The following is an 18,530-nucleotide window of genomic DNA, read 5'->3' as shown; positions in this document are numbered from 1 at the left end:
CTTCCTCTTTTAGCTTTCCAGTTTTCAAAGACAGGGGGAAAGGTTGTCTTTTTTTGATGACTCTGAAGTCAATACTAACATCAAGGGTAGAGGCCAGAGGTAACTCTCTTCTGGAGAACTTGGGGTTGGCCCCGAAAACCCAAGGTGGGTAGTGCTCTTTGGGACCCCTACATGGCTGGTGGCTTTCCAGATGTATGATGTTGGGTTCTGCTCAGGTTACGGAGCATGCCTGGCATGGAAAGGACTTTAAACTCCCTGTTGGTCATGTCCAACTTGGTAGGATGAAATTAGGATCCACATCCTAATAGCAAAGACTTTCCACACTGAGTGGAGCTTTCCATTTTCACAGATCTCTTCACTTCTTCCACATCACATTTGTAATATCTGCATCAACTCAGAGACACGTGGCTTTTATCCAGCCTTAAGTCATCTTGCTTGATAGGTATTTGGGTTTTTTTTTTCTCCTTTCCAGATGAAACAAAGAGAAACAAACAGCCAATATTAGTTGAACAGACCTCTTTCTTGCTTGCTACATCGTTTTATAAATTGTGATAAAACCTCACTCGAATTTAAATGGTTGAAGGGCAGACTAGGTTAGTGAAGGATCTGAAATATTGAAAATTATGAAAATATACATTGTTGAAACTAATATGTATATCTAATGGTATGAACTAGTGGCTGACAAAGTGCCCTCAGTACTTCCAGGTTGAGGTTGTTGCTGGCATGCTTTAATGAATTGAGAAATACCATTTGCATTCAGTGTGTTTCTTGGTGGTATGCAAATATTTGCTGCTAAAATGTTTGAACACAGCGTATCTTCCTGAGTAGTTTGAATTGCTCTTATTTACATAATTGCTAACACTGTATGGGTACATTATAAAATCTTTTGCTGGTGCAAACGTTAGATCAGTTTGTATTTAATTCATAATGAACACATTATTGAGGACCAGATAAATCAGATTTCAGCTTGGATCTTCTATGGGAAGTTGCTAGGACTCCCCCAAGGACTATTTAGGAGAGGGACAGAGCTGAGTCAAGGCATTCAACAAATGTTTGTGAGTCTTTCTCTCTCTTGCCCAGACAGGACTTGATGTGGGAAACTGGGGGAACATGAGTGCTGAAGCTAAAAACAAAACCAAATAAACAAAAAGCCACCCGCACATTCCATAACCCACACTCTAGCCACAAGCACCTCTTCACCCATCATATCTCTTAGCCAAAAGGCCAAGAAAGGGTAAAATAAAGTGATTTGATTTTCACTTCCTCTCCCTTATTTGTCCAAATGCTTCAGATCAGGGAGCAGACAGGAGGAGGGAGTAAGAAGAGAAACAAAATCTTAATAACCACAAAAACAATTGGCTTTGGGGTGAATTCTAAAGCAGACCACAAGAAAAGGAAACCATTAAAATATTTTTGGTGTGTCTGTGTGTGTGTGTATGTGTGTCTGTGAATCTTTACTTGAATCTCACTTCTTTTTCATATACCATCTAGTCTCTTTTTGTTGGGACTTCCCTCCTCATCATTTCCCTCCACATCTTGAATGGACCCCATGTTCACCTCTTTGAACATTATTTTCATTTGAAGTTCAATGCATTTCTCTCAACTTAGCTAAAATTGCCATCATTCATAAATTTCTTTATGTTCTAGACTCCAGCTTCAAATTGTTTGCCAGCTTTTGAGAAGTCAGTCATAGCTTACAAATTCTGAATTCTGTTCTTCTTTACCTCTCAAATTCCTCTTTCTCATAGCTCAAATTTTGGTCTATTGCTCTTGCACTTGCTCTTTCTCCCCCCTCCCTTTGTACACAGAGGCTTTATTTTTGATTATCCCTCTCTGAAAAGTGCTCTGACCTGAAGGCACCACTATACTCATCTGAAACCAATGAAGTGAGAGGGACAAGGAAAAATTTTTGGGTGAGGACAAGAAAACCTGACTCATCCATAGAAAGTCAACATCATATCTAAACAAATTCAGAGACTCTGGTTGACATAAATAGCTTTCACTGCAATGGGCTCCTGCCTAGAGAAAGTTAAGGAGGTAAAATCTTCCCCCTTCCCCTCCCGTCCCTTCCCTTCTCTGCTATTTGGGGTCTCTGAGGGTTCTGATGTGCACAACTGTCACTTCTGCTGTTGAGAATGCAATGTGGGCAGAAGCTCCCCTTGTTAATCAGGATCAAGGACATTTCCCCATGGGTCCCTATTTTCCTAGGAACTACCTGCTCCACAGCTAGGAGGCTGTTATGATGCCAACCAGGGACTTAATGGGGTGCTAGGGACCCACCCTCTAACAACTTCTCTTCAAATCACTCACAGCAAGCATGTAGCAAAACATGTGGTTAACATTTTCCTGTAAACATATACACGAAATCATTGGCAAAGCATGTGTTTAGCATGCATCACACCGTAATTTGTAGAAAGAACATACTAAGAAAGTGCTCTACTTTGCCACTGGAAAAATAGATAGTTTAAAAGGGGGCAATAGTCTAGATTTGATTCTATTGAGTCCATTTAAGAAACTCACTACATGGATTTGTGTTTGGTGGTGTTGGCGGAGCTTCAGCTGAGCAGCTGGCCACCAGCCCACACCCCTCTCTCTGCCTTCTCAGGCTCCCCTTGTTTCAGTGTTCGAGCTCTCTCGCTGGCTGTTGGTGAGGAACACAGGTGCGTGTGCATGGGGACTGGGGACCCGGGACCCTTAGAGCAGGGAAGGACTCTGAGATCTGCAGAGTCCGACAACTCGGGAGTCAGCTTTCATCTCTCCTGCTGCTGCTGCTGCTGCTAGCTGACATTTATTTGACATTTCCCATCTGCCGGAGTCTCTATATGCTTTATCTGTAGTCCTTCCAACAACCCCGAAAGGGAGATTTTCTTCTATTTTGTTGAGCTAAACTCGAGGGTCAGATGAGTTTAAACATATTTAATGTCACGCAGCCAGTCTGCGGCAAAGATCTCACGAAGACGTCTGACCGCCCTGTCCCTGCACCCACATCCCCGACTGACCTGCGGAACGTAGAAACCCCTGCAGTCGAGAGATGACACATTTTAGTCTTATTTTGTGTACAGTGCCATCGGATTATTCAGAGATAAACTCTCATTTCCCTTTGCAGGCACAAAGGGCCATCCCTGCAGCCCACAGCAGCACTGCAAACTCCTATCCGATTTCCTGTCCCTGTATCTTTTAGAGCAATTGCAGCTCATCTCTCTAGGTTTTCCCACTGATATTTATGCTTTGTTGAGTTTTCTCCAGATGCATTAGGGGCACATGTCCAAATTAAATATCATTTTATTATTTCCTGCCTCTTATTTTTTAAGTTCCCTTTGTCCTTTATTCTCTGTGGGTTTTGTATTATATTCCAATTAGTATCTTACAAATCTTGGCTGTAGGCTATCAACTACACAGTCATGTCACTAGACAAGAGGCTCAAGGCATTCAATTCCTGTTACTTAATTTTGGATTCCTAGAGATTTTAGACCTTGATTATAGTTGATGCTTGGAATTGGCCATTAAAGAGCATGTCTGACCTTCACCCATTGGTAAACGCCCAATTTACCACGCTCACCAGCACCCCCACCAGGCCAAAAGGCAGGTTGTAATTGTCTATAGCTCAAAATAAGAAAGTCAAGGTCAGTAAGGTTGTGAGGCTTGCCCAAGCTCACGCAATGATATGACCATGAGCAGGACTAAAAGCTTTTGTGTCGTAACTACAAAAGACAAAACCATTCATGGCCCAAATACGGTTTATATAAAAATGATTGACAATTTTTTATTAAATTGCACTTTATTTGTTGGCATAAAAACAACTTTCAGGTTTTTATTTTGAGTGAGTTATGCTCACCTTGCAGTGGCTCTGGGTAAAATGCTGATATTGATGAAGAATGCTTTCAGCATCTGAGGCTTCAACTTTCATTCCTTATCCTGCGTTCGGTTCCCACCACCGCATTCCTCTGGTAGGTTCAGAGTCCCCGGCTGCTCCTCCCCTCCCCCGGCCAATCCCAACTTCCAGGTCCCAACTTTGAAACTCTGGCCTCTCGATGGTCCTCAAATCACAGCCTGTGTATGAGGGTCCTTTGCCCCTCAAGTCAAAGGTCCAGCTTTTTGTAGATTTCTCAGTCTGGGGCATCTAAGCTCAAAGTTCCTTTAACAGAGAACAAAGCTTTTCATTCCTCAATCAGAGCTAAGAGGCAAGCATGTGCTTGAGAGAGGTGACACTTTGATTTAGAGCCACATGAAGAGGTAAGTGACTGATGTCATATCTGCTCCTAAGCCGGTTTTAATGAGCACGGAGAAGGGAGGGTGAGGGTGTGAGTGTCCAAGGGGGCTGGTACAGAAGGGATGTCCCTGGGAGCGTGCAGGAGGGACACGGGGAGGAGCCTGGGAATGCTGTCGCAGAACCAGAGGCGACAAGTGGGTCTAGAAACGTTGCCAACTTCACAGTTGCACCGAGCGTGGATCCACTGTGGGCTACGACTTCTCACACTGATCGTTCTTCCCAAGAATGCTTGGCTTCGACTGAAGAAAATCAAGTCAATTACTCATCACTAGAGAGAGCGTGGGGAAACAGAGAGTGACAATTAGTGCATCTCTTTGGGAAAAAAATTGTAATTTAGGCCAAGAGTCATAAAAATGTTCATGTCCTTTGAATCAGTGATCCCTCTTCTGGGAACATAGTCTAAGGAAAGCATCCCAAATAGGGCAAACCGTGTGTGACCTGCACGCCAGCCCCACAGTGTCGGGGTACAAAAACTAACATGTTTCCTAGTTAGTCGCTTGGACTTCTGATACCTTATTAGCAGGAAGTCTCGGGATGATTTTGAGGCTGTTTCCCAAACCCACCCCTACTGGGCAAGAGTACGGGGAGCCTATTCAGCCCAAAGAGGGTGAGAGAGAGAGTAGAGCATCAGGCCAGTCCACAGCAGCTCCTCCATTTCCATCTCTGTTGCTTCTGCCACGACCACCTGCCTCACTGCTGAGAATGGCCCCGGGCCTCCGTGTCCGCTGGTGTACTGAGGTCACCGGTGGACCCAGCACAGGGACCTTTGAAGCCGCAGGGCTGAACTTATTAACAGTCTCCACATTCCAGCTCTGAGGCCTGTGTTGCCATGTTGAGTTGTCCTTCCCAGAACAGGAGCATTGTTCCCGGGTGGCTGGACCCAGACAGGCTTCCAGCCTCAGTTGTACAATGTGTGCAACCATCCCTCGTGCTACGTCTGGACCACAGCCTGACTCTGCCTTTCCTCGGGAACTTTGTCACTAGGGCCATTACCTTTCTCAGCCAAGGGATCTTGGGTCGTCACACCAGTTCACACCTCTCGGTTTCTCTAATTTTGAACTGTGGGGGATAGTTGTTAGATGTTCGTTTCGTCTCTGCTATAGGCCCTGCTCCTTAGACGAATGAAATATCTCCTCTTTAGTGATCAGCTTTGCACTGCAATGGCTCTCAGAGAGTGGCAATTTTGATAGAATTCTATGGTACCTGAATGCCAGAACAATGGATAACTATTTCCCCATTGTTATATAACTAAGGCAACCACTCAGTGATCTTTTATAGAATAACAACAACAAAAATAGTCAACTTCTCTACTTGAAAAAAGAAAACACCTACACATGCATGCAGATATTCACTGCTAATTATTTATATTAAATAAAAGTCAAATGTGAGAAAAGTCTAAAGATGCAACATCAGGGGGATTGTGAAATAAACTAGGATGTTTCTACTTAATGAGCAATGAGACAATGTGTGCTATTAAAATGATAATTATGAGAAAACATGGGTGTCTTCCCTCCTATTTTCCAACTTTGAAAATCTTTCAAGTTAAAATGAATAAAAGATTCTTAAAATTAATTGTTGGCATGAAACTGTTGTCAACAAGACTTGCTGATGATTCATTTGGGAAAGTGAGGTAGAGCGAGCACTTAAAGATGAACTCTACATGTTTGGCTTGAACGTTGGGGTGAATATTGGTGCTATTTTTTGAGACGAGCAAGGATTGGGAGAGACAAAGACGGACATTGGGAAACCAAGACCTTTGTTTGTACTAAATTTGAAAAACTTCCTAGACATCCTGGTAGTGATTACAGAGCAGGCAGTAGGATATAGGAACTGGAGCTTAGAGGATAAGTCAGCAAGATCAAGACTGGAAATTTTAAATTGGAAAGTCATCAGTATGCAGATGGTATTTAAGGACAGTGAGACCGGATGAGCTCACTGAGGAAGAGGGTATAGATCAGGCGCCCTCAAATTACGGCCCGTGGGCCACATGTAGGTGTTTTTGCCCGTTTGTTTTTTTACTTCAAAATAAAATATGTGCAGTATGCATAGGAATTTGTTCATAGTTTTTGTTAAACTACAGTCTAGTCCTCGAATGGTCTGAGGGCCCCCTGTTTAAAAAGTTTGAGGACCCCTGGTAGATGCACAGCCTAAGAAAGAGCTGGGACAGAGCCTGGAGTCATTCCAACACTGAGACCAGACAAGGAATGAGAAAGGTGCAAAAAAGCCTGGGGCAATGCAGCCAGTGAGCTCAGAGGAAGAGAAGAGGCAGTGGTGCCCTGGACCCTGGGAGAGGAGAGGGTGTGCAGCAGGAGGGAGTGGTCAATCATATCCAGCGCTTTTGAAAAGTTGAGTAAGATGAACACACAGAAGTGACCATTGCATTGGGCAAGGGAGGTTGTTCATGACCTTGAAACGAGCAGAGTCAGGGCAAGGAGAGAAGGCAGGCCTGACTGACATCATCAGCTGAGCTAAGGATAGGAGGTGCAGGAATGGAGCAGTGCCTATACACAGCTGCTCGGGGAGCTGTGCTGTGAAAGGGTTGAGAAATGGGATTGTGTACAGAGGAAGGTACGATGTCAAAGGTTTTTTTCATTTTTGATTCTTTGGGCTTTTTTGTTTTGTTTTGACAGGAAGCACCAGAACATGTCTGACTGCTCATGGACGTGATCCAGGAGGGAGGGAGGAATGAATCAGGTAGGGGACAGACGGGTTAATTGCAGGAGGGAAGTCTCTGGGAAGGACAAGGGGATGGTATGCAGAGCATAAGAGGCGAGACTGGCCTTTAATGAAGTGGACGTGTTTGCTCTGCGGATCCTTGCCGTGGGTACCGAGAGTCCTGGCACACATACTAAGTGCTCAGTGCGTACTTGCCACTGTTACTGCCAGTGTCAGTCTCCTTGAACAACCCAGGGGAACAACCGCTGGCTGGCCCAACTCATTGCTCAGAAGTCAGGCCTTGAACGATGGCACTGGCAGCTGCTATAGGCTGGACAAAGAGGGAAATGGTGACATCGCAGCGTGGCCCACCCCTCTCTCCTGCAGCCCTGCTCAGACGGGGTGCCCTCCCACATGAGGGGCCTTGGGATGGTAGGCATGACCAATGGAACGACCCAAGTAATTGATGAATAAGTGAAATGACTCTCTTTCAAACGCGTTTTTCTTTTCCTTTTTCACCAGATTGTGTTTACCTGTTAATAACGCTCTTTGGGGTTCCCGAGAGAGGCAGCCAGGGAAATGGGGAACGTGCAGAAAACCACAACCTCAAAACCTCTGGCATTGTGCAATCAAGATGAAGCCACTCAAGCTGCCCGGAAGCAGTCATTTCGCCGACCCCCCCTGGAGAAAAGCTGCCAACCAACTTGTTTAGCAATCTAAGAGAACACAAGTTAGAGCTGCTGTTCCAGAGAGTACTGTATTGAAGCCGGGAACTCAGAGCTTTAACTGCATGGGATGTTATTTTTGATCATTGGACCTCACTGTTGAAACAGAGTAAGTTGATATTCTTTGCCAAGTAGCAGATGAAGAAAATGTCTATGTCCTCAAAAGCATAGTTAAAAAGAAAGAATTTCTGTAAAGAAACACTTTCTTGATCATTAAAAACCTAGATCTCCCAATAAAATTTAGAATTAAAGCAAATATGTATCAGGCAGGATTCTTAGTTGCATACATCAGAAACCAGCTCTAACGGATTTATGCAAGAAAATAACTTCTTAAAAGAATAGTGGAAAAGACTCTGATGTCCATGAAATAGAATGGGTAACTAAACTGTGATATAATCATACAATGGAATATATGACAATGAGAAAGAACAATACATTGATACAAACAATAACATGAAGTGTATGTATCTCACAGACATAACATTGAGTAAAAGAAGCCAGACCCTATGTATATGCTATATATTTCCATTTATGTAAAGTTAAGAAACAGACAAAACAATTCTTTGGTGTTAGTGTCAGGATAGTGGTTACCTCTTGGTGGCAGGAGGGCTGAGAGGGGTCACAGGGAGGGACTCATGGTGCTGTTTACCTGGGCGTGCTGTTTACCTGGGTTCGTTTGGAAAATTCACTTTTGATATGTGTTCTTTTGTCTGTGTATGTCTTCATGAAAATCACACAAGCGAAATCAACAGAAGAGCGATTAGGTAGGTCAAAATATCACCAGTAGGTGCTGGAGATGCTGATTTGGGGCCGTGCGTTCAAGCAGCCTTCCCAAATGTGGCCCGGACTTGAATGAGCACACCTCTGCTGCTGCTCAAGGAGCTGTCTGCTCTGTGGACCCTTTGCCTGGGACACACACACATATCATTGCCGGGTAGTCGGTCATATATGTACTTGCTTTCTTCCATTTCCCCAACTCGAATATGAGCTCACTGCTGGCACATAGTAGGTACTCAGCAAATACTTCTTAAATGTGGTTGCCTTGTTCCTAACCCAGTAGAACTCCCCTTCTCATGGATGCATTTCCTTTAGCTATGTTAATCTCATCAGTCTAGTCTTACTGTCCCAGGAACACATTTGTTATTTAAAGTGATTTCCTGTATTTCTCCTCTGATTCATCAGCATTCACTTTAAAGTTTTGTCCTCATAAGGCAATCTTATTTCCTGCAGTTCCAAGTTCGTAGTGGGAGAGCCGTCCCGTGATAACCCCGCATATTCATAAGAGAAACATGTCTTGTACTCATGAACATACAATTTGACACAAGAATGCACATTGGCTGGAGCTGAGGGAAGTTGTGAGGAAGATGATAAACTCAGATGGGAATCTGTCCATCAGACAAGAGTGATGAGGTGATTTCCTTGACTCAGATGGGATTGCACAAACTCTGTCTGTGTTTACTGTTTTGCTTTCCTTCCCATTGACACTGTGTCATTCGTGTGTAGTGCCGGCTGGGGACTTCAGCCGTGGAAACCTGCCCTCCCAGTGCACTTTCTGTTGTTTAGAACATTTTAGTTAAGAACCGACTGACTCCTCAGATGGAGGGTCTCAGAAGGGCATATCCTACCAGTTGGAAGTCTTGCTTTGCCTTCCCTGACTTGGGTCAGCCCTGCCAAGCCTGCTCTGGCCAGCGATGGTGGTGGATCCCTGGAAGACTGACCAGGCCTTCCCATTCCTGTCTCATTCTGGGGGAACACAGAGCAGAGAGACTCATGATTCTACTTAGAATCCTCACACTTCTCCTGGAGCTGCCTCTCTTCCTCCCAGAGAAGGGAGGTCAAAGAATTATTCTACATGATCGATTTGTAAACTTTTGTCCTACATTTCTCCATTTCATTCCTAAATGGGGGTGGATGGTTGGAGAGGGCATGGCTGTCAAAACCCAAAAGCTATCTCTATTCTGAGATGAGCAAGGAAAACCTGAACTGAGAAAAGGAAAACCTGGGCTGATTTTCTTTTCTGCCACCCTCCTTTGCCTCTTTGCTCCCCTGCCGCTTGCACCTGACATCTTGGTTTCTTCTTTAGCAACCAAATGACCGTCCCAGTGGCCTGATGCACATTTTCACTGGAATCTCAAGTTTCACATAGCCAAAAGCATGTTAGTGATCTTTCATTCTATGCCAGGTCTATCTTCTTGTGTCTTTATTTAAGTTAGTGACACCATCATTCCTTTCACCCAGGCTCCAAGTCAAGGACCTCTGCAGGCAATTGTTTGCTAAACCCTGCCAATCCTGCTTCTAAGAGTTTGACCACTCTTTTTATTTACTATCACCATCTTCCTATTAATATTTCAGACCTTCATCAGCTCTCACCCCTCCTAGCTTCCTTAGGAAGCAGTCAAGAGCAGGTCCCTGTGTCGAGATTAAAATACTGTCTCTACTGCTTTAAGCTGTAAGAATTTGGGCTAGTTGTATAATCAACCTATCCCTCAATTTCCTCATCTATAAAGTGGCCTCCCTAATAGAATTCTTGCTCTGAGAGTTCAATCATGTTGTGTACTTGAAGTGGCACCTGCCAAGTACTCAATACTAGCTGTGATTATGATCGTGGGGCCTCTCATTACGCCAATTCATTTCACTCACCACTGCTGGATTTGCCTTCAACAGGGCAGCTCTGATCATGTTTTAAAAATCTTTGATGACCCCACACAGTGTCTACCTAACACCTAACAATCCCATTCTGGTATTCCGGAATTTCCATAAATCTTCTGGGCCTTGCACCCCTTTATACTTAACCTTGTGTTCCAAATGGACCTCCTCCCCCTGCCCCACACCTACTCTACACACGGCCTCTGTGCATTTGCTCCTGTTATATCTTCTGTTTGATTCACCCTGCCAGTCCTTCAAGGTCTAAGTCAAACACCTGCTCCCTGATGACTAAATATCTTTTTCTCTTTTAAAATCTCTGCACATAATCACATGTGTCTAACATGATGGCTCACTTTTTTCCTGGTCCTGTGTATTTGTCTTACCTCGAGAGCCGGAGGAGCCTTCATTCCCCTGGCTCAGGTCTCCACATGTCAGCATTAAGGCTGAAACATTCAAGCAGTCATTTCACCTTCTGCCAACAAGTTGCTATATAACTAATTTGAGCAAATTCTCCACTAAGCCAGTTGGCTAGATCGATGTCCCATACACAAGGTCTTGCTCAAATAAGAGCCAAAGCTGGAGCAATATTGTGGCTATGGGACACAGAAAGGTTCTGATTGTTCTTTCTTAGGCAATATTCTGCTCAGCCCAGCCTGTTTCCCTGCTTCTGAGCGATCTGCTTTAGTGATTAGCAACGCAAGCCCTTACGCTGGCCCCACTTCATACAGCATGGGGCAGGTCAATCCAAATTTCTCGAGTAGTTTTTAAATGAAACTTGTGCTTTGGGCAGGTATTGGGTGCAAATATCAGTTCTCATTATTTTTTATTTTTTTCAGCTTTATTGTGGTGTAACTGGCAAATAGAAATTTTATATATTTAAGATATATGACTTGATGTTTTGATATATGTATACACTGTAAAAAGATCATCACTATCAATCTAGTTAACTTATCCACCACCTCATATAGTTGCCTTCTGTGTGTGTGTGTGTGTGTGTGTGCGCGTGTGGTAAAAACACTTAAGATCTACCTTCTTAGCAAATTTCAAGTATACAATGCAGTCTTGCTAACTGTGGTCATCATGCTGTATGTTAGGTCTCCAGAACTTACTCATCTAGCATAGCTGAAACTTCGTACCCTTTGACCAACATCTTATTTCCTCCACACCCGGGGCCCTGGCAACCACCATTCTACTCTCTGCTTCTGCGACTTTGACTATTTTAGATTCCATATGCAAGTGAGATCATGCAGTATTTGTCCTTCTGTGCCTGGCTTTTTTCACTTAGCATGATGTCCTCCAGGTTCATGTGTGTTGTTGCAGACGTCAGATCTCTTTAAACTCGAGGATCTTGAGAATGTTTTTTGTTTTCCAATGGCTGCTCCTTTTAGAATCCATGCTAGTTTCTAAAATCTCACTTACGAGAGGCAATACTTTCCTCCAGACACTGACCACAGACCGGAGAGTGTAGGAGGAAAACCATGAATTCTGCCAGAAAGTGATGCTTTAAAAATATGAGGTTAAATTTCATCTTGAACAGTTTTAACACAACTTCCCTTCCCTCCGAAGCCGGACCTCACCTTACACTATATTTTACTTAATTCAAGAGTGGCTTTTAAAAGCAACCTGTCTCCTTAAAAATTTTAGAAAATTAACTAATAGGATATTGCTAGTTTTAAGAGCAATATAAATTTAGAAAATACTTTATGAATGGGGCTAGGCCATTCAGGCTTAAAAGAATTATAAGGGCTTGAAATATATGCACAATCCCGCTTCTATAATTTTGATACTTTGCATCGAAATATACCTCATACTACACCCCTGACCCTTGGTTCCATGAATGGTACTCAAATATGTCAGCCTTGTTTGATGGACTTATCTGTCAACAAACAACAAAATGCCTCTTTTGTTATTGTTTTAAAATATATTTCTCTAATTTGTTTTTGTCTTCTCTTATGATATTCTGAGTATATTTGCATTCACTTCTCTCTCTCTTTTAAAAAAAATTTTCCTAGAAAAAATTTTAAGAATACACAGAAATAGAGAATATAGTATAATGAACTTCAAATACCACTCAAATCCAGACTTATTAGTATTTTCCAACTTTTACTTCACCTGTACCATTTTCTTTCATTCCTCCTTTATTTTGGCTGAATTATGCTAAAGCAAATCTCAGAATCATGTCATTTTACGCTTCTGGATTTAAGGTGCATTGCCCAAAATAGGAGTGTTTTTGTAAATAACCACAATACCTATCAAAACTAACAATAAGTTATTGGTATCATCTAGTACACAGTCTAAATTCAAATTTTCTCTTTGTCTTCAAAGTGCTGCATTGCAGTTGGTTTGCGCAAATCAGAATCTAAGCAAGGTCCATATATTTTATAGAGCTGTTCAGGGCAAGAGAAGAGGTTTAGGCTTTGATAAGCACAGGCACCGACGCAAGGGAGGAGCAGGACAACCCTGTGGTCTGGAGGAAAGGATTTGAGAAGTGATACCTGAAGAATGACCTTTGTGAGGCATCAGTCATGATTGGAACAGTTTTTAGTTACTATTTAGCTGCTAGACGGTGCCTTTTTTACTGTAATTCTACGCATAGACCGAAATTTGAGGGATCCCAAGATTTGCTCTATTTACAGACATGACTTCCAGAAGAATGACTCTGTCTCCTCCATCCCTTCTTACTCTAGTAAACATCACAGAACGCCCTTCCCAGGTTGAAAAGAAATTTAGAAATTTCCAGAAAAGGGATTGCCACAGATTTTTCTGGCAGTGCATTACAAAATTAGCTGTCCTTGTTTCCAGAGACGTATGGAGATGTGATCTCCATCCCTTTACCTGCCACTTTATTCCCAGCAAAACAACACTGTGTTTGATACTTCCAAATCTATTCTGTGTTGATGTTAATGGCTTCTGGGTTTGCTAACTCTACCAGAATATATGTCAGCACCTCTGGTGTTAATAATTTAGCCTATAAAAATCAATTCTAATGCAATCTTGAATTATTGTGCAACCCACCTGTTCATTAATATTTCACCATCTGTGGACACTAGTGAAAGATGAATCTAATTCAAACGGCTCATTTCAAATATATTTTCTTTGGCCGTGGAGGCAAAAGTAATTGGCAATAAACAGTGGTAGGGGCAGCTTCTGTCAATGCACAGTGGGAGTCGTGGAAGAACCCTGGGCTCCCTCCTACAGCTCTTCCCAGCAGACTTCAAACACATCTTTTCATCCAACAGGGAGGCCTCCAGGCTCCTATTCACCAACCCAGTGGGATCTCCAGTTGCTGGGAATTTCATAAAGCAAAATTCCCCAGGGAGTTTCAACAGAGGTGCTCAGGAAGCCAAAACCCCTGAAGCTCTTTGGCCCAACTCAGAAGCCCAGCTGCAAGAGTGACCTCCCACACTCTGTGTTCCCGGCCACTTGAGGTTCCGCAGCTGCATTGTTCTCCACGGTGTCACCTCCTGTCCACTGCAGGGGACTCTTGAAAGTAAAAGTGGTCCAGATGAGGGGGTGGGGCTGGGGAGGAAGTATTATCACACCCATCGTCCTCATCTGGTCACACATTTCTGTAGTGCTCTATGGTTGCAAATGATGTTCACCAACATGATACTCCTGATCCTCAGAGTGACCCTGTGAGGGAGAGAAGGTAGGATGCCGTTCACCCTGTTTTGCACGTGAGCAGATTGAGGGCCACCAAGGTTAAGGCCCTTGTTCAACGTCCTTGACTTCACAGACTAGAACCAACTTATTGCTCTTTGCCTTCTAGTCCAGTGCCTTGTCTTCTGCCCCATGTGGCCTCAGTGGGTGGCTCTGTGCTCTGTGCCACAGGCAGTCTTTGATGGGGACTTCTTAACTGGTGGCCCCAGCTTGCTTGTGTGCAAAAGAGGTGTCCCTCAATCTTTAGTGGGTCTGGGTGGACATGGGGTGGACCTGGACATGGCCCAGGTCAGCAACCTCTGACTCAGATGACTTAGTCCTTTTACCGTAGTGTCATAAATTTGTTGTCATTTTCTGTGTGCATGACATGAAAAATGATGGAAATCATTATTTTAAAGGAAATTTAAAAAATATTCCCTCTTTCCACAGAACTTAATATCTGAAAGCCAATTAACATGCCTGGCCCTGAAAACTCCGGTCTAACCATAAGTGGAAAATGGAATTCCATTTTGTAGTGAGTTTTTAAAATCTACATTGTTTCTCCCAATGAGCCTCTCATAATATGCATGGTGGGTTGAGTGCTATTTGAATTATCTCTTTTAAAAAACTTTAAGCCGGGCGCGGTGGCTCACGCCTGTAATCCTAGCACTTTGGGAGGCTGAGGCGGGCAGATTGCTCAAGGTCAGGAGTTCGAAACCAGCCTGAGCAAGAGCAAGACCGCGTCTCTACTATAAATAGAAAGAAATTAATTGGCCAACTAATATATATATATATAAAAATTAGCCGGGCATGGTGGCGCATGCCTGTAGTCCCAGCTACTCGGGAGGCTGAGGCAGGAGGATTGCTTGAGCCCAGGAGTTTGAGGTTGCTGTGAGCTAGGCTGATGCCACGGCACTCACTCTAGCCTGGGCAACAAGCGAGACTCTGTCTCAAAAAAAAAAAAAAAAAAAAAAAAACTTTATGGTCGGTTGCCATAGGAGAACTTCTTTCTTTTTCTTCTGTCCCCTAATGGAATAATTAACATCTCTCTCTCCCACCCCTGGGTATATTTAGGCCAGATTCCCTGATCTGCCCTCTACTTGGTGGTATTTAGTTCTGAAACAAAATGAGTCAGTCCCATTGCGTGAAGTAATTACTTTGTTTATACTTCAAATTAGATTAGCTCACTTCATTACTCTCACTTGGGCTATTATGAAGAATCTTCTTCACTTCATGGGTTTTGTTTTTATTAAGTTTTCAATTCTGCTATTCTTGGTTCAGGTCCAAAAATCAATCAATGGAAACATGGTATGAGGCAAAATTAAGATGTTCACTTCTAAACATCTATCACTTGCAGCCTCTTCTTAACACCCCATTCCATCCCACCTGTGGAAGCTGTACCCAGAGCCTCAGACGTTGTCCTTACTCAGCTGTCACACAGAAGTTCAGCTCACGCTGAGGCATATGAACGCTGCTATTCGGTAGCAGTATTCACACACTGGTACTCAGTTTGCTATTTACAGAGCCGTTTTTTGTGTGTAGACAAGATCCTGGATGTAGGGGTATATGTTAGCAGAGGGGTGTTCTGGGGTCAGTTTGTCTGACAACAGCATCTGGGCAATCCTTTTGCACGAGGAACCATCTAATGACTCATGGGAAGAATGTTGCAATAGTTAGGAGCCTTTGTATCCAAGTGATAGAAAATCAACCCAACTGGCTTAAACAAAAAGATAACGTACTTTCTTATGTAAATTGAAAAGTCCACTAGTATACTCGAGTCATAGCGAGATCCGAAGTCTTCCTACCCCAGTTCTCAGGCTACCTTCTCAGACTCAGACTGAAGTATACTTCTCCTCCGTCTCCAGCTTGCAGAAGGCAGATCATGGGACTTCTCAGCCTCTGTAATCGTATGAGCCAATTCCCATAATAAATCTCCTTTACATATATATATATATGTAATATATATATAATATATATATAATATATATATAATATATATATAATCTCTTATTGGTTCTGTTTCTTTAGAGAACCCTAATACAAAATATTTAGCAGATCTATCACCTATCACTTTTCTATGTCCTTGCTACCACAAAAATTCTTCTGACCCAACCTCCAGAGAACTTGTTCTAAGCCTGGGGTTCGGGAAACGCGTTCAGAGAAGCAGGAGGAGGGCCCAGGAGTGCCTGCGAGAGAGCTGGAAGCTTATCTCCCACATCCATAACACCAGGGCACGGTAAAAGACTAGAGCACAAAGACACCATGCTCAGGACCGAATTAAAGAACCACGAGGCTGGCTGGCACGGGCCTTTTCCGTGTCGGAGAGAAGTGAACAAACGCGGCTGTAGGAAGGTTAGGGCCAGCAGAGTGGGGTGGAAGCTGTGATGGAAGCGCAGGAGCACGGCGAGGGCTTTCTGCGCACTCAGAGCAGCACCGGCCTGGCCAGAGAAGCAGCAGCGCGGCCAGTGCGAGGAAGCGCCGCACACACGGTGTGTGGTTCTGAGCCCAGACGTGCCTTGACGCATGTCCTCACACTTCCCCACCGAGTAGCTTTGAGCCCATTTCTCCCTCTGTTGGGCGGGAACAGTGCTGTCCCCTTCCGCGGGCCGTGTGCGCACTGGGTAGGGTCAGGCACGGGAAGGGCGTAGCCCCACGCTCGTGGGGTGGTGGCCGGTGCAGACTGGATGTTAATATTTTTGAAGCTGCCATTTTAAGCTCTCAGAAGCTGTAGTAGGTGGAAACTGTCTGGAATTCTGAGAACTATTACTACTGGAGTGGTCTGTTTGGGGCTTGCATTTTGAGGATCCACCCACGGAAGGACATTTTTTAATCTACTTTTACAGATGCGGTTGCTGTGTGTCATCAGACTGTGCTCCCTCCTCTCATCCTCACCCTGTATCTATTCACCAACATAAATTCACATAAGGAAAAAAGATCTTTATGGATTTGCAGTTCAGATTTGTTAGACTGTGTGATGATTAGAGTTGGCCCTGACTGAGACCACATGGCAGAGCATGACTACTGATCAACAGGGAGGAGGAAAGTGGACTCATGACTCCAACTCAACATCAGGGCCCGCCAGCCCAATGCAAGTGATATGCCTTACAGAAAATGTGTGTGTGCGCGCGTTTGTGTGTGTGTGTGTGTGTGTATTTTGAAAGAAACGAACATTAGGAGCCATAACACTCCAGACTTAGTTTTGCTCTGAGCACCTGGGACCCAGCCTAGCACAGCAGGAAGAATAATATTTCCTAACATCTCAAGGAATGAGCAAAAAGACGGGAGTGGAGCTGGCAGAAATGGAGACACGAGCTTTGACAGGATTATAAATGAGGTCAATAGTCGAAGAGGAGCCAGGTCTGTCACGAATCGCAGGTTACTCTTCTGCCTTTAGCACCTGAGATCAGACACAACATTTCTTTTAAAAGCAGGCACTGCTGGACTTATCCACACAAAGGCAAATTTGAGGGTCATTCCCCAATGGCATTTAATAGTCAAAGGACAAATGTCTTTGCTGAGTCTCTAATTCAGTGGTGACATATTAACAATCATTATCGGTTATGGAAACAGGCTTGAGGACTGTTGACAGCAGCTAATGTTCCCGGTGATGTGCTGGCTCTGCTACTGGCAAATAATTTCCGCCACTGAGATGTCTATTGATTAGAAGGTTTCCAACTTTCCATTGCTTCTTTGACCTGTGCGTGCCACACGAATGGAAGTTGGAAAAGAATAAAAGCTGAAATTCCTGTGCTGGAACAATATTTACAAACCTCAAGGAAGAATCAAGATAAAAGACAAACTTGATGCTAGTCCAAGAATCTTCCTCTGGGAAATATGTAACAATAGGTCTAGATGTTTCTTCTCTGCCTTTTAACTTTCCTGGAGTCCTGAGTGGCCAGGGATGGAGCGGCAAAGGGAACCAGGTTGAATCTTGCCCTTTCTCCTTTTACTGTCTTCACCCTGAGCCCCACCCCACAAACTCAGACTTTTAGAACTACAGGGTTGGAGGAAAGATACAAGAGGGGCTATGGGAGAAGTCAGGAAAATATTCTGAATCCATGGTTCTCATACTTGGCTGCATATTAGAGTAAATTGGGAGCCTTAAAATATACTAAGGCCTGGGTCCTACCTCAAAGGATTCTGATTTCAATGGCATGGGGTGTGGCCAAGACATTGGGATTTTATAAAGCTCACTGGGAGATGCAGCCAAGGTTGAATATTATTGTTTTAAGTTACTTGCATCTAACCCAGAAGAGAGAGGGGGGATTAATTTGTGGTTACTGCTACCTGGCAAGATTCCATAATGGTAGTGCTTCTTCACTTTAGCTGAGTATTAGAATCACCTAGGCAGCTTTTGAAACTCACAACGCCGGGGCCCCATGCGGCTAAATCAACTGAGGATCTCTGGGAGTAGGGTGTGACCAGTGGCATTTTGAAATCAGGGTTGACAACTACTGCAAAAGCAGTGGTTCTCAAACTTTCAGTGTGCATAGGAATCACCTGGTGAGATGATTAAAAATGTGTATTCCTGGATTATACTCCCTGAGGGCAGGGCTTGAGAATCTTATTTTTAACAGACCCCACAGGAAATTCTG

General features: G+C 43.8%; 1 long non-coding RNA gene across 2 annotated transcripts; it reads left to right on the top strand.

Annotated features, from left to right (window-relative positions):
• Positions 1-6,704: 6,704 nt before the first annotated feature.
• On the top strand, positions 6,705-14,778 carry LOC105884511 (uncharacterized). 2 transcript variants are annotated; one of them, XR_001160258.2, is made up of 3 exons: positions 6,705-6,964; positions 7,448-7,759; positions 14,386-14,778. It is a non-coding gene; the product is annotated as an uncharacterized LOC105884511 (long non-coding RNA). The 2 variants fall into 2 exon arrangements; XR_012918479.1 differs by lacking the exon at positions 14,386-14,778 and having other exon boundaries at positions 7,448-8,242.
• The last annotated feature ends 3,752 nt before the right edge of the window (positions 14,779-18,530 follow it).

Source organism: Microcebus murinus, chromosome 3 (genome assembly GCF_040939455.1).
Source record: "Microcebus murinus isolate Inina chromosome 3, M.murinus_Inina_mat1.0, whole genome shotgun sequence".
NCBI classification, from domain to species: domain Eukaryota; kingdom Metazoa; phylum Chordata; class Mammalia; order Primates; family Cheirogaleidae; genus Microcebus; species Microcebus murinus.
The sequence above is the reverse complement of the archived record's forward strand: the minus strand, read 5'-3'. Positions and strand labels throughout refer to the sequence as shown.